The sequence below is a fragment of the Camelina sativa genome, chromosome 17 (genome assembly GCF_030686135.1).
Source record: "Camelina sativa cultivar CO46 ecotype springtype chromosome 17, ASM3068613v1".
Lineage (NCBI taxonomy): Eukaryota > Viridiplantae > Streptophyta > Magnoliopsida > Brassicales > Brassicaceae > Camelina > Camelina sativa.
Window position 1 is genome coordinate 33116796 of NC_141896.1, and position 16743 is coordinate 33133538.

Below are 16743 nucleotides of genomic sequence, written 5' to 3' on the forward strand. Positions count from 1 at the left end.
AACAATCAATCATCATGGTCGCTTCACGGCTTCACGTACTAGTGAGAAACAATTAAACACCAAAAAGAAAACCCGAACAATGACTGTTCCAAGCCGCATCAAATAGTAGCAGAAAGAGAACCGTATGTTAGACCAAAATATCAAGACATTGTCTATCACACAAAAAGTATAGTACGGTGCACCATCCTTATCATCAAAGAGGTAAGACTTATCACCAAAGAGGTAGAATTTTCCTTCGACTCCAAAGCTTTTGCGTTCAGCTACACGTTCATTGCGTATCTCCGCGCTAGGGCTAGTTACAGAGCTCCAAGTTTGAGTATTTGGATCAAAACGCTCTAACCTAGTTCATAGAATTGTGGTCTTGGCAACCAACTGTGGAGGAGGAGGAGCTCCGGTCCACAAGCATGCTTGGAGTCTGGTTCCACGTATTTGACTTACAATCCAAGAAAGAGACTCTAGAAGAGGAGGGCACATCCCCACCAATTTTGTAGATATTTGAACCAACAGAGATGATTCGATGAATGCAATTACAGAGGAGGTGAATTGGGAGATGATCAGATTGGGATTGGGACCAAAAGATTGCCACTTGAATTTTTCTTCTTCTTCAATCGGTCAGCTGTACGACAGAGAGTGTAGCAGCGAGGGCTTGAATTGTTATCAGAATCCTTTAGAAATTCTTCTTCTTCTTCAATCGATCAATTTAGAAATTGTTATCAACATCCTTTTCATTTAATCTTAATTGGCCTCGAAACCTATATTATAAAATTTTTAGGTTTAAAATAAAGAGGCTTGGGTCACACGGTTCATTGATTGATCGTATATGGCTTCCGACTATATTTTAAGTTAGGTTGGCTCCCCAGATCGATCCGGCTTCCGACTACATTTTATGTATTAAGTTACCACAAGATGTGTGTCTGGTCAACAAACTTAAGGAAAATGAATAAATTGTGACTTAGGATGTGCTCGGTGGGGATATCTAGATGAAACAATCAATCATGCACCTTTTGATTGTCCACCAGTGCGGCAGAATTGGGCATAATCACAGATCCATTCGGCACCAAGGGTTCTCCGATCCCATCAGGATCACTATACGGAAATATGAATTATTTACGCTAATCTCCGTGGAAGTTTTATTTCTGTACGTATATACATAGGTGAAAGTTCTCGTAAAGACTATTTCATCTATTCTCGAACCTAAGGTTGAACGGAATCTCGTGTTCTTATAGGATAAATCAACTAAAGTTCCCTCTTGTTTAAAAAGGCAAAGAGACAAAATTCTAGTGTTTTTGATGATTTGTGTGTCCTTCACAAAATAATTATGTATAGTGAAATTCCATTTTTCCTATGATTGATGATGACAACTATATTTTATAATGTACTAAATCTATAATGTTGCATCAAATAAACAGAAAGTTCCAATGGTTCATCATATAAAGCAAAGATTGTAACAAATGGTAGGTTACAATGATTCACTTAAATATATATTAGTAACTAAATATATATATATTTTTTTTGTGAAAAGCTATCATAAAGAGGTAATTACTAAAATATATTTTGGTAGCTTTTCATAAATTTACCAAACAAACCTAAAATTTGCAATGATTTATCAAATTAGGTAAAAGTTGTAAGTTGTAACAATATAGATATATCAAAAATTAAAATGGTTAAACTTAACAATTGTAACAATTTGTTTAATATATTTTAACAATTAAAATAGAAAATTATAATTAATGAAAAATTATTATAGAAATATGCAACTGTAATAAATATTTTTTAGAGATTTTTATTATTATATAGATTTGACTTTTGTATTCATAATAACTTTTGTATCTAATTTATAAAATATGATGGTGTTTCCTCTATAAAGAAGCTATGTAACTAATGAAATGACTTTTGTCACATGTAGTTTAAAAATATATATGTAATTAAATGCATATCTAAAGTATTTGGTAAATTTAATTACCAAAAAAAATAATCAAGTAATGATAAATAAATCAAGATAAATATAGCATTATCTTATAGTAAAAAAATTACAATTATAACTAAATATAAAAAATGTTAATGATGATATATTTCTTCTAAACATGTCATTTGAGTATTTAATGCTAGATATCTTATTCTACTGTATATATATACACGTAGAAAATAATCAAGTATATGCAAAAAATACCAGGTCTAATAAAAGAAGAGAAAATATGTCAGAATTGCCAGAACGTCCAGAGGAACGAGAATGCAGCACCTATCTTGTAACAGGAAACTGTAATCTGGGAAAAAACTGCAAATACCATCACCCCAAGAATATAACCCCGATAGAGCCTGGACTGGCTCTCAACGACAATGGCTTACCGTTAAGACCTAATCAAGCGGTTTGCCCGGATTTCAGTCGCTTTGGCCTTTGCAAATCCGGTCCAACTTGTAAGTTCGACCATTCAACCTAACCATCATCATCCTCATCCTCATGTTGCAAATGATGAAAATGAAACTGATATTCCCTATCTTCCAATCCATTTATTCTAAATAAGATTATAGTATATATATGCATATATATATATATATATTTATGTGTTTTATTCACCATTTGTAATAATAATATATGAAAGAATGTAAGAATCAAGTTTGATCACCATGGTATAAAAAGTGTTCATTTCATGTAACAAGATTGGACTTTTTGTTTCGATTTAGTCCAACCAAATAGAGGCCTAATCAAGTTTGATCACCATGGTTATCAAAAATGTTCTTTTCATGTAACAAGATTGGACTTTTTGTTTCGATTTAATCCAACCAAACAAAGGCCTAATCAAGTTAATAGGCTCCAATGGATCCATAATGAATGCCTTGAAAATAAACCAGAAAAGAGGATCTTACCTTATTTTACTAACATTGATTACTTACGAGATTAAACAAGGATCACAAAAACAAACACTCTGATGCCAAACTAGTTATACAAATGCAATTTATGAAAATGATGAGGTTAAATGCTAATCTTAACTTTATCAACCCTCTCATATCATGATCTTGGGGGTAGACACTTTAGACACTTCCTTGGCTGTGTCACCTGGAAGAAGGAACATAAATAAAACCAATTAGTGAACACACAGCTAAACTCCAAAGGCGACTTCTTGATCATATCCATTTCCCTTCCCCGTTAAGCTCTAATACATATCGATATTAACCCCGTTCTGTCTTTGTAATTGATACAAGCATAGATGTCTCTTTATCCAAACCCACAAAGGTAGCCTAGTTCGTATTTGCATATCCAATAAAAAAGTACATGATTATCAAATTGTGATCCCTGATTACACATTATCAACACTAGTAGTAGTTCATAGTCTGTTTCTGTTCAACAAGTGACATGTAATGTAATACACAAACATCTAAGAGAACAATTCTAAAGAAAGTGTTAGTTACCTGACTGAGTGGTTGCTGTTACTTGAATTTACTTGTGGAGTAGAGTAACTTGAATTTACATTTTCTGATATAGTATTGACTTTACTTGTGGAATTGATTTTTCCACAATTCTGTTGTTTTTTTGTGTGTGTGTGTGTGTGTGTGTTTATATTGATTACTGCGACTCTAAATGTTCCCTAGAAATGAATTATTGTTAAAGATATTGTGTGTTGTCGCAGGAAACCCCTAAACTAAGTGAAGACAGAGTGAAGCAATGCGTTGATGCAAGACTACTTGGAGACTATCCTCCCAAAGCTGTTGCCAAGGTATTACTCAAAATGGCTTTCCTCTCATTTTTTTATAAGAACATAAAAGTTTCAACTTCCTCCCAAAGCTGTGAAGGAAGAGGAACCAAATTTTGTTTGTTTATCGTAAATTTATTATTTTAAGAAGTTCATTTCTAAATTCTGATACCATATTTTTATTATTTAGATGATGTTTTGCCACAGGTCTTAGATATGATTATAGGAAGAGAGGGATGGAACAATATTATCGGATGTGATGATGGATGGAGCTAAGTAGGATGAGTTTTTAGCAGTGTTTGAACATAAGGAAAATGTAGCTAAGCTTGAACCAGAGGATCTTGTAGCTGAGGAACCATTTCTTATATCTGAAGGACAAATGACTATAGCAAAAGCTAAGAAGATAAGGAATGCATTTCATGGGCTAATTCAAAAGCTTATGGCCAAAGGAAGCATGAGAAAATCTATTGGGGATGATACTTATCAAGTCCAGCCCACTTTGAGCCTAATACAAGCCTAAGAAAGCCCAAAATAATCACTTTAATTTGTGGTTAAAGAGGGGTGACGAAAATGGAGTTCAACTCACCTTGGGATGGACACCTTAGGAAGGAAAACATCAAGAGTTAGGTCTTCATTCAACTATCTATATTTATTTTATTTTAGTTTCAAGAATAATTAATATTTGGCTTTGTTACCAAGTTTCATATCCCTATATAAACACATGTAATCTCATTTGAAAATCATCAATCAATTTTCCTTATCATTCTATGAGTCTATCTCTTTGTTTTTTGTCTATAACACTTCAATGTTTGTTGGTGTGTAATAACCAAGCAATAGCCTCCTCTTGCTGGACTAGTGTGTCATATCTGGCAGCGATTGGAGTTGAGAAAATCAGCAGCCTTCCTCAACTGCTGTGCGACCCCTCAATCCATTAAATCTCCCTCGTTGCACCTTGCACCTTAGCGAGTTTCTATCATTTCTAATCCGGCTAATTCAAGAGCTTATGGCCAAAGAGAGCATGGGAAAATCTATTGGGGATGATACTTATCAAGTCCAGCCCACTTTGAGCCTAATACAAGCTAAGAAAGCCCAAAACAATCATTTTATTTTGTGGTCAAAGAGGGGTGACGAAAATGAAGTTCAAGTCACCTTGGGAAGGACACTTTGGGAAGAAAAACATCAGAATTGGGTCTTTACTCAACTATCTATATTTATTTCCTTTTAGTTTCAAGAATAATTAATACTTGGCTTTGTTACCAAGTTTTCTATCCCTATATAAACACATGTAATCTCATTTGGGAATCATCAGTCAATTTTCCTTTTCATTTTATGAGTCTATCTGTTTTTTCTGTTTCTAGAACACTTCTTTGTTTCTTAGTGTGTAATATCAAAGCAACAGCCTCCTCTTGCTGGACTAGTGTGTCATATCTAGCAGCGATTGGAGTTGGGAATATCATCAGCCTTCCGCAACTGCTGTGCGGCCCCTCAATCCATTAAATCTCCTTCGTTTCACCTTGAACATTGGCGAGTTTCTATCATTTCTAATTCGGCTGAGTGATCCTCAACTTTGGGCGTATCATTATGTTGTTCGTGTTGGTTGCCACCGTTTGTGAACACAGAGACTCTCGTTGTGCATAACATGTGCCTTAACGTGTCACGTCTTCACCAGAGGGCAAACCGGTGTTGTTGAGAAGGTATCAGCTACCCCTTAACTCTCGTGTATGTTGTTGTGTTAGGTAAGTTGTTGAATTGTGAGTTTGGTGGTCATGTGAAGAGGATCGTATTTTCTTGGTTGCGTTGGTTTGTTTATTGGATTGAACTTTAGGACCGGTTATTAAAGTGTTTATGTAATCTTGAAGAGGTGAGTCATTGACGTGTAGCGTTGATGGTTTCTCCGGTTGGTTTAGTTTTGTATTCCATCAAATCAGGGTCACGCCAATAATTGTGGTTGATATGGTACAGTGTCACTGAGTTATGGTTGTACATATTGCTATCGGAAAGTGAGGAAAGAGGAAAGAGAGAGAGAGAGAGAGGAGAGAGAAGTGACGTTTCAGAGATGCTGGGAACCATTGATGGATTTGGTTGGTCATTTCGTGGCTGTGGGTAGCTCTGTTAGTGGTGGGAGGACAGAGTTGGAGTGAACAGAGGTGAAGAAGAGAAAGAAAGTGAAGGAAGGTTGGAGATAAAGGCAGTCTGAAGTAGTCGACTTTGGAAGCTCGCTGGCGCTGTATCTGACATTTTCCGGGAGTCAGATGATATTGGCGTAATATACATCAAGCCAAGAGTCGATAGAAGTTAAGGAAGCATCATTTAGAGTTAATCTTAAATAGTTATGTGCGTTGCTTCCTGGCCAAGTAATTGCTGAAAACTGTGAAATATGGGTTAAGTATGAACCCTAGAAACTGTTCCGAGATGGTTCTTTCTACGCGTCGTTTGGAGAAGAAAAACTAGTCTGATCGATACAAAAAGTGGAGATATTCTTCATAGTACATGCTCCTTATCCAACGGTGGAGTTGCGATTTCAACGGTTATTTTGTGAATTATTCGAGTTTTTATATGGAGCTTTTGTATGGATTTAATTGTGTTAAGTTGTGTTGTTGGTTGAACCAATGAGCTCGGTTTGATCTGAAATCTCTGTAAGCTTATGGAGCAAGGTCATGGTGCTTGTAGGACCAAGTTAAAGCTAGGACGGTGAATTGATGGGTTTATCAGAGAAGCGTTTCGTGGCTGGACGGAATAAAGTATTCCAGCCTACCTCTCTTGTTACTCAGTCGTTAGGGATGGTTGGTTGGGAGACTCGGTAACTAGATGATGTGGGGTTGGGAATTACGTGAATAAGCAAAGCTTGCTCGGACGGTGGAGTCAAGTGTTTTTCCAGTAGGATGCCGAATGACTCTGATACGTGTTTGGGGAGCTGAAGTACGTTTGTATGATTGTGTCTTGTGGATGCGGAGCATGGGTTAGTTGGATCTGCCTATATTGGTGGAAGTTTTTGTAAGAAGTTATTTTTACGCCGGTTGACTCGTCGGAATTATGGGGTTCCGGCGAGATTGTTTTCCATGGAACCTGGCTAAGGGGTTGGAATCCGGGTGAGGTTGTTTCAAGGTTATTTCTGTACAAGTTAATTAAATTACACAATTTACAATCACATTATAAATGAATCCATGTATGAAAATAACAGATCAAAATTAGACAAATACCTTGAAAGTCAAACCCATGCCATGTCCATTTTACACCAATACTACCCAAGCTCCGACACCAATTATACGTACAATTGTGATAAAAACTTTAATGATCAGATACTCACATACACCACATCAACAACAAAATGACAAACCAAAAAAGCTAGAAATAATATAGTACACAAATAAAATCAAGGTACGACCGAACAAGAAGCTTGAATCTAGTTTCTGCAAACAGAACACGACATGAAGTATCATTACAACAACTTCAAGTACACATAATAAGATAATCAATTCAACTCAGATAAACATCATAAAGTATCAAATATTACATTCGACCGAAGATTAACTGCATTCTTCCTGTGAGAAACAATAGACGATTCAGATCTACCTTACATGAGTTATAGTATAGCATTTTAAATTAACAAACAGCCAACCATATATTTTACCTTCTGAGTCACTTTCGACCTCACCAGTATGTTTTGGATCAACAACGAAACTGACAATCGCGATCTACAGGGATTGTGACTAACAGAAAATGAGAATGAGATTGAGAAGAAAGAGATAAGAATGAAAATGAAAGAACATAGAAACAAATTGGATCGAAAGTGAAAAACAGTTTGAAATTCTGAGATGGTTTCGGCGGAGTTTCAGAGAGAGAAAAAAAGAGAAGAATGAGAGAAGTGGCGACTGAAGACCTAGTTTCATTCTTTACTTCTTTTTTCTCTGTCTTTTATATATTTTTTATTTATTTAATAAAAATTTTGGTGGCAATGCAATTTTCATTTTCTTGGTTTCCCCGACAATAGTGTTTTCACTTTAGACTATGCAATCATATAACCAAAATCTAAGCACCAGATCGAAATGTATTCCTGCACATCCTACTATAGTGTTTCAAATTATGGAAACGCTATGTTACTTTTTAAAAAATTCAACTATAGCAAAACCAAAAAATCCGCTATTAAATACTGCTATTAAAACCATCATTTCATGTAGTGTAAATCAAATGTTGCAGTGTTGGGATACAATGATTCATTGAATATATATTAGTAACTAAATATTGATTTTTTTTAATGAAAAGCTATCATAAAGAAAGGTAATTACTAAAATATATTTTGCTAGCTTTTGATAAATTTACCAAACAAACCTAAAGTTTGCAATGATTTATCAAATTAGGTAAAAGTTGTAACGGTATATATATACCAAAAATTAATTAAAATGGTTAATTAAACAGTTGTAACAATTTGTTTAATATATTTTAACAATTAAAACAGAAAATTATAATTAATGAAAATTATTATAAAAAGATAATAATTATTTTTTAGAGATTGTAATTATTATACAGAATTGACTTTCGTATGCATAATAACTTCTGTATCTAATTTATAAAATATGATGGTGTATCCTCTCTGAAAAAGCTTTATAACTCATGAAATATAATGACTAATGTCACATATAGTTAAAAAAGTATTATATAATTGAATGCATATATCTATTGGTAAATCTAATCACTAAAAAAAAACTATTACAATTATAACTATATACAATAAATGTTAATGATGATATATTTCTTCAAAACATGTCATTTGAGTATTTAATGCTAGATATCTTTTTCTAATATATATATACACGTAGAACATAATCAAGTATATGCAAACAATACCAAGTCTAATAAGAGAAGAGAAAATATGTCTGACAAAAAAATGCCAACACGTCCAGGCATACCTGAATGCAGCAACTATCTTCTAACAGGATTGTGATCTGAAAGAATGCAAATACCATCACCCCATGAATACAACCCCGATAGAGTCTGGACTGGCCCTCAATAACAAAGGCTTACCGCTAAGACCTAATCAAACCGTTTGCCCAAATTTCAGTCGCTTCGGCCTTTGCAAATCCGGTCAAGCTTGTAAATTCGACCATTCATCATCCTCAGGTTCCAAATTATGAAAATGAAACTGATATTCCCTATGTTCTGTTCCGTTTATTCTAAATAAGATTATAATACTTATCCATATATATATATGCATAATCATGTATTTTATTCACCATTTGTAATAATAATATATGAAAGAACGTAATGATCAAGTTTTGATCACCATGGTATCAAAAATGTTCATTTCATTTTCATGTAACAAGACTTTTTGTTTCGATTTAATTCAACTAAACAAATACCTAATCAAGTTATAGGCTCCAACGGATCCATAATGAATGCCTTGAAAATAAATCCAAAAGAGGATCGATCTTACCTTATTTGACTGGCACTGTTTACTTACGAGATTAAACAAGGATCACAACAACAAACACTCTGATGCCAAACTAGTTAGACAAATGCAATTTATGAAAAGGAATCTTCACTTTATCAACCCTCTCATATCATGATCTTGGGGGTAGACACTTTAGACACTTCTGTAGAAACTAGGTTTCCACAATGAATTTGTTTAATGGGGAGAAACAAATTCAGGAAAATAATCTCTCTATAAAGTCGATCTAAGCTTTGAAATTAGAGAAGGGATTTAGATCTCTCAAACTAGGGTTTTTTGCTAAGAACAATGGGAAAAACTGAATTATTGTATTCGATCTTGGATGATTTACAATGGAGAAGTCTCTCCTTATTTATATATGTCCATTGATTACATAATATATTAACTTTTCTTATGAGACGAACTGAGATAAGGAAAGTTGCTTCATTTCTTGAGTCGGCCACTAGGCAAATTGGGAAGTCGGTTCTTCGTCTCCAAGGCTGGGCTTCCCTCTTCCGAACAGGTCTCAAATAATACCTAATTGGGTTCTTAACCAGATTTCTGGTTAAATAATCGAATTATTTTTCTGGTTTAGTTTGGTATGTCGGGGTTGCTAAATCCCGCACCAACAATTAGTCCCCCCCAGTTCTGAATATTCGGGAATCAATTCGAATATCTGAACTATGGAAAAGAAGATATCCGATCTAAACCATAAAGAATTTTGATTTTATAACCTGGATCTCCGGTATCATTTTGCTGTACACTGTCTTGCTGACACGTGTCATTTCCATCACATCTGCTAGCTCGGAATTCGAAGAGTCGCGTAGGTCATGATGAATCGCCCATAGGGTTGCCGCCCACTCGACTCTATAAATATGCATCCTCTCTCGTCATTTCTCATTTTCCGCCAAGAACGAAAGGTATTTTGCTTTGTTCTCTCTCCTCTTTACTTATTTTATTATTATATATCTTACGATTTTCCTCTGCACTCTCCGGTCATCTGTTATGGCGAGCACTTCGGAACCACTTCTTCGCAAGAAATCGAATGCGATCAGCTAGTTCGGCGCACTTCCAAACGTAAAGCTCCCGCACCAGAAGGTTTCACGCAGATCGGAGGATCTGTCAGAGCGGACTTCGAAGCCTAACTTCCTCTGGTCCGCTGTTCAGCTGGAGCTTCCTCTTCTCGAACTTAACCTTTAGATCTGGAATCAGATCGACATGAGGGCGAAGACACCGAACTGCCTAACATCGATCTTCGCTCAGAAGAAGACCGGTTCATTCTCGTAGGGATCTCGGTTGACGATATCCTGCCCTTGTTGGATCACGAAGGGCAGATTGGAGGTATGAAAACTTTGAGTTCGATCAAATCTGTCAACGACATGTTGAACTCATGCGTGTGTTATCGATGCCAGCTGCCTTCAAGTTGTGCATCCGGACTCTCAGGCTGTTGTCCGAACTGACACCGACCCTATGGAGGGTAATGAAGAAAACATCGACATAATCGGTGTCGAGGATATCGTTGAAACCGATATCTCTGGTCCTACTCTGGAAGAAGCCGACCCTCCAACTGCTGAAGAAAATGTCCTCCCACCCGAAACCGGGGAGAAAAGAAAAAAGAAGACAAAGCAAAGCAAAGAGAAGCAGATTGGAGATGATTCCGTTCCTGAGCCGCAGCCCGTTGTTAATCGCAAGCGTTCGGCGTAAGAAGCTTAGAATTGGCTGATCGATTCCGTTTGAGACGGGGAAACGACAAAACCAACCGGTTCAGCTTTGACTATTTCGGTGATTATCCCTTGGCTACAAATCGGGCCGCTTCTGGCGAACTCTTCCGGAATCTGAAGATCTCCAATCGAATCCTCCCGGAGACTGATAAACTGGAGTTTCAGCAGGCATACCTTGATGTTGCCGAGTCCCATTTAATGGTTCGTGTCCTTATTTTTCCTAAAATGTTCGGATCTTGTATGGGCGATCTTAACATGCTTTCCTTGAATTTGCAGACTGCTGCCAAGATCAACACGCTGACTCAGCTGTATGACACTCGAGCAAAGGCGCAGTTGGCCTCTGAATTTGAGCTCGAGAAGCTGAAAGAGTGTGCGGAACAGATCCGAGCGGCTAGTAAAGCCAAAGACGACAGGATCAAGGAGCTTGAAGCTACTCTCGCCGAGAAAGATGAAACAATTGCTCAGTCTGAACTGAGGCTTGGCAAACTGGATTCGCGAATAGTTACTCTTGAAGGGGAGAAATCCGAACTGCGCCACGAATGCGAGGGGCTGAAAGCTAAACTCGATTCTGAAGTGAGAAGACTTCGTCGGGATCATCTCGAAAAGGTGGAACGAACAGCAAAGAAGGCACAAACTCGACTAGATAAAGTCAAGGCTTATCTAGTCGAACAGGATACTGTAGTTTGACCCATGGAGGACCTGCTGAATCAGGCTACGGGAGTTCAGGAGACGGTGCAGTATTTGATCGAAAAAGGAGCCATTATTCCTGAAGAACAAATCGCGGAGATTGATATTAAACAGACCTAGGCTAAAGAAGCTGTCGAAGCCATGGATATCCTTGAACTAGGAGAGAGTGACCTCGTCATGTCCCCAGACCAGCTCGGCTTTGGACTTCTCCCGACTCCGTTCGACATCCGTATGGTTCCAATGCCGGGGTCTTCCAGGCCGATTTATCTGATGCTTTGGATGTTTAACTTTTGATTTTCTTTCAATGGTGAACTTGTTTGAGTATGGGTTTTGAGTACCCTTGTAAATACATTACCGACCTGTTCGGCTCATTTTCTCTTTTTGTTTTGACCGACTCTGGGCCTTGCTTTTTACTTATCGGAATTTTTCCTTTTCCTAAAAAGGGAACTTTACAATTTCTAGGACAGAAACACGCTTTTCCATTCCCACGAAATTGGAAAAGATATCTCCCCCCATATTCATATAAATCGACCGGCATTATCTTTGAATCAACCAACTTGAGAGAAAAAACTAAGAGGTGACAATGCCTAGTTCCATTAGCAGCGTAGAGTCCCCGTTAGCCGGGAACGATGTCCCGACATTCTCGAATGCCGAAGCTATCGAAAGAGGAATGGCTTACTATCCGAACATCCGGGCTCCTTGGATGTTAATGTTTCCTGTCAAACCGGAAGAAAAGCGTGACCTGGAAGAATTTTTCCACTCCGTGGAGGATCGCCACACGGAGTATCGTGATCGGCTTGCCGCATCGGAACAAGTGCAATGTGAACTTCTGCTCAAATTTGAACTACTTGAATCCCATCCAAAGGATTGGATCGAGAATGGGTTTAATTGCATAGCAACTTTGCCGCCATGTCTGATTGCTTACTGTGGCTGGTGTGGAGGGGAGTCCTATATACCAGGAGCTCCGAAGGTATCGAGCTCATCGCAAAAGGCTGGGGGCTCACCTCACGGCGAGAAGCCTTAGGCTTGATCAGGTCCTTCGGTTCTACCGTTTGGACGGGACTGTTCGAGTCCTAAACGAGATGATCGCTGGAGGTTTCTTCTTGGTGAAGTGGCATATGAAACGGTTGCTTACCGCGCACGCGGCATGTTTTGCTTGTTTTGGAGGTGCCTGTTTTGCTTGTTTTGTTTTGCTTGTTTTGGAGGTACCTGTTTTGCTAGTAATCTGCCCACAAGGAACAGGTTGCTCTTATGGAGGTGCCTGTTTTGCTTGAGGTCGACTGCGAACCCTTGGAGAATACCGCATATCCGTTTGTCACGGATATCTGGGCCTATCGTACTTCCCTGGAAAGGCTGAGGCGATACGCCAACTTTCTGGAGTCGACCGGCCCAATCTTCTGCAAAAGACATATGGTTGAGGGCCCGTGCACCTTCTTAGCGGACTTGGTGTCCAGTGGCTCCGAGGTGCCAATGGAAAGGCTTGAGGCCTTAAGGCGGGAGCGTCAGTTCTGGCGAAGTGAACTGAGCAAGCTGATGGTGGAGGAACCATTGGAGGGCGATCTGTCCAGTCCGCGTCCCCCACTTCGGCTTCAGGACCGTCCAGAATGCTAGTGGTGGGAACCAGACCGTGCCGAACTCGGAAGATCGGTGGTCTTTTTCTTTTTTTCTCATCTAGGACTAGTTTGTCATGAGGGGGTATTCTGGAATGAAAAAAATATTCTGGCTAGTTTGGATTACTATTCTGGAATGAAAAAAATATTTTCCTTTTAAAAGAAAATTTTATTGATATTCTGGCTACATTCACTTAATCTTTTTAGAAAAGACAAGGAATTGCCTACGTACCCCGAAGTGGAGATCAAGCCGATCGTAGTTCACATTACAAAAAGAAAATGGGTGGAGTTTGAATTCCAGGAATCTCCTAGTTAAGGTCGTGAAAACGAGTTAATAGTAGTAACGTTTCAAATCGGCTGTGTTCCACGAGTTCTTGATTCACTCTCCGGCCATGGTCATGAGTTCGTAAACAACGGGGCGAACTGCCTTGGATACGAGGTATGGACCCTCCCAACGAGCGTTAACTTCTTTGGTGTTCTCAAAAACTTCCCGTAGAACTAAGTTTTATTGTAATATCGAACCGTCTGACACGCCGCTGATGAACTGTCTTATTGTAATATCGAGCCGCTGCGTCCTGGTAGTGTTGTACCCGGACCAGAGCTTGATCTCGCAGTCTTCAGCAAAATCGATATGATCGGTCAGCATCTCCTTATTGAGTTTGGGATTGTCGATCATCATAGTGCGGCGATGTGTCGGGATGCCTGCTTCTGCTGGAGTGAGTGCCTCGATTCCATATGCCAGAGAGAAGGGGGATTGTCCCGTAGATTGCTGCGGGGTGTGCGATAAGACCATAGTACGCCATCGAGATGGTCCGCCTATGCTCCCTTTCTTCGTCCGAGTCGTTTCTTGAGTCCACCGACGATCGACTTGTTCTTAGCCTCCGCTTGGCCATTGCCCTGAGGGTATCGAGGGGTCGAAGTGCTGAGACGGATTTGCCCTGAGGGTATCGAGGGGTCGAAGTGCTGAGACGGATTCTCCTGGTTATGAGGGAGGTGAATTGCGTGTCGTTATAATTGACAATCTCGTACGGGAGTCCGTGACGACATATGATGTTTTTCCATATAAAATTGGTCACATCCAAGGATTGGATCCTTGTTAAAGACTCCGCTTCTACCCACTTGGTGAAGTAATCGGTTAGCACAAAGACGAACTTCTTTGATTCCGATGCCGGCAAATGCCCTATAGTGTCCATGGCCCAACGCATGAAAGGATACAGATCTGTAACAGTATTCAGCAGTTTGGGTGGAACATGTCGCATCGGTCAATGGCGCTGGCAAGCTTCGCACTTTGTCAAGAAGGCTTCACAGTCCGCAATAATGGTAGGCCAGTAGTGTCCATCCTTCTTGATCTTGAGGGCGAGTGCACGTCCGCCAGAGTGGTTGCCGCCCTCGCTTTCATGAACTTCCATCATGATTCGTTCGATCTCGTCCTGAGTAACGCAGGTAAGGAATACTCCGGACGAACTTCGGCAATATAAGTTTCCATCCAAGAGGATGTATTTGGCAATTTGGGCTTTTAGACGCCAAGCTGCCCAGCGGTCCGGCGGGACGACTCCATCGGAGATGTAAAGTTTAATCTCAATCTGCCAGTCGTCAGGTGGCTTCGTGATATCTGTCAAGTCCTTTATCGGTTCGTCGACTTCCATCGGGACTGAGTCGTCATTGATTACGGATATCAGGCTGACTAGATCGACGCTGGGAGTTTCGATGCATTCGACTGGGATGGCGAAATGCCCCCATTCGCTTGTTCTTGGCATCAAATTCACCGCTGAACTGGCTGACCACCAACTGGGAGTCACAGAAAACTTGCAAGTGTGTCAACCCAAGCCCTAGTGCTAACCGAAGTCCCGCAAGAACGGCTTCGTACTCTGTTTCGTTGTTTGATGCTTTGAATTTGAGTTTTAATGCTTGCTCGAGTATTTCACCAGTGGGAGATCGGAGAATGAGTCCCACACCGGATCCTTGATTCGTCGACGAACCATCAACAAACATCGTCCAATGTTCCTCCGTGGGGGGTGGGGTTGCCAAGCTCAGGAGACAACTCGGTGATGAAGTCGGGCAGGACTTGCGATTTCAGGCTTGAACGAGAGCGGTATTCGATATCATATTCACTTAGTTCGACCGCCCACTTCGCCATGCGCTCGGATTGGAGGGGGCTATGGAGGATAGTTCGGAGTGGTTGATCGGTAAACACGATGACGGAATGTAATTGGAAATAGGGTCGAAGTTTCCGTGCGGCGACGATCACAACGAGGGCCAACTTTTCCATCGTTGGATATCGTGATTTTGCGTCGTTAAGTGCCTTGCTCGTGTAGAAAATAGGTTTCTGATCTCCGCGGTCGTGTTGGACCAATACACTGCTGACTGCCGAACTGGAGACCGAGACGTAGAGGTACAATGTTTCGCCATCTTCCGGTTTGACTAACACTTGATGGCAAGTCAAATACTCCTTCAACTGCTGAAAGGCGATCTCGCAATCTTCGTCCCAATGAAAATCCTTGTTTCCACGGAGAAGTTGATAGAAAGGAAAGCACTTGTCCGTCGATCGAGCAATATAAAGATTTAGAGCGGCGTTTCGGCTAGTTAGGCGCTGCACTTCTCGTTTGTTAGTCGGTGATGGCAATCCCAATATGGCCTCGATCTGCTTAGGATTTGCCTCTATTCCTCGTTCGGTGACAATATATCCTAGGAATTCGCCCGAGGTAACCCCGAACGTGCACTTTGTTGGATTCAGCTTCATTTGGAACTGATCCAAGATATCGAAACATTCGGCGAGATGCTGAATGTGTTGCTCCACGATCAAAGACTTGACCAGCATGTCATCGATGTATACCTCCATAGTTCGTCCGAGCAGATAGGCAAACATCATATTTACCAGCCATTGGTAGGTTGCTTCGGCGTTCTTTAGTCCGAAAGGCATCACCTTAGAGCAGTAGGTTCCCCGATCTGTGATGAATGTTGTTTTCTCGCGATCGGTTGAACTCATGGCGATCTGGTTGAAACCTGAGAAGGCATCCATGAATGAGAGCAGTTGGTTTCCAGCTGTAGCTTCGACTAGGCGGTCGATATGCAGTAAAGGAATGCTATCCTTAGGGCATGCTTTGTTGAGATTGGTGAAATCTACGCAGACCCTCCACTTTTCGTTCTTCTTTTTGACCATGACTGGATTAGCCAACCAATCGGGGTACTGGACCTCCATTATCTGGTCTGCTTTGAGCAATCGCTCAACTTCATCCTGGACCGCTTTTGCCCGATCTGAGTCCAAACGCCTGCGTTTCTGCCTGATGGGTTTGAACGTGGGGTCGACGTTGAGCCTATGGCAGATGACATCGGGACTTATTCTAGACCATGTCCCTTGTTGACAAAGCGAACGTGGAAGATCGAGATTGCAGAAAATCGATCAGCTTTGTCTTCATATGCTCCTCGAGTTCGGCCCCGATACCAACAGTTCGTGAGGGGTCGGAAGGATTGATATTCGCCTGGATGATCCGACACTCCGGAGACTTGAGGCGGTCTCGCTCCGGCTTACGAGGACCAGTAAGGTGGTCCCGGCTCTGTAATATCTATGCGTCTTCCGTTTTCCTCTGCTTCTTTTCTATCACAGAGCAAGA

The 16743-nt window shown here is 40.2% G+C and overlaps 1 long non-coding RNA gene and 2 pseudogenes across 3 annotated transcripts; 2 read left to right on the forward strand and 1 right to left on the reverse strand.

Moving 5' to 3' along the window:
• The first annotated feature begins 2135 nt into the window (after positions 1 to 2135).
• On the forward strand, positions 2136 to 2654 carry LOC104758113 (zinc finger CCCH domain-containing protein 13 pseudogene; annotated as a pseudogene). Its single transcript, XR_015585949.1, has one exon. The product of XR_015585949.1 is annotated as a zinc finger CCCH domain-containing protein 13 pseudogene (transcript).
• A 4125-nt stretch (positions 2655 to 6779) lies between these two features.
• On the reverse strand, positions 6780 to 7887 carry LOC147924640 (uncharacterized). 2 transcript variants are annotated; one of them, XR_015587746.1, is made up of 3 exons: positions 7321 to 7887; positions 7204 to 7231; positions 6780 to 7099 (listed from the first exon to the last, which is right to left on the reverse strand). It is a non-coding gene; the product is annotated as an uncharacterized LOC147924640 (long non-coding RNA). The 2 variants fall into 2 exon arrangements; XR_015587745.1 differs by having other exon boundaries at positions 6780 to 7231; positions 7321 to 7868.
• Positions 7888 to 8491: 604 nt separating this feature from the next.
• Positions 8492 to 8974, forward strand: LOC147924641 (zinc finger CCCH domain-containing protein 13 pseudogene; annotated as a pseudogene).
• The last annotated feature ends 7769 nt before the right edge of the window (positions 8975 to 16743 follow it).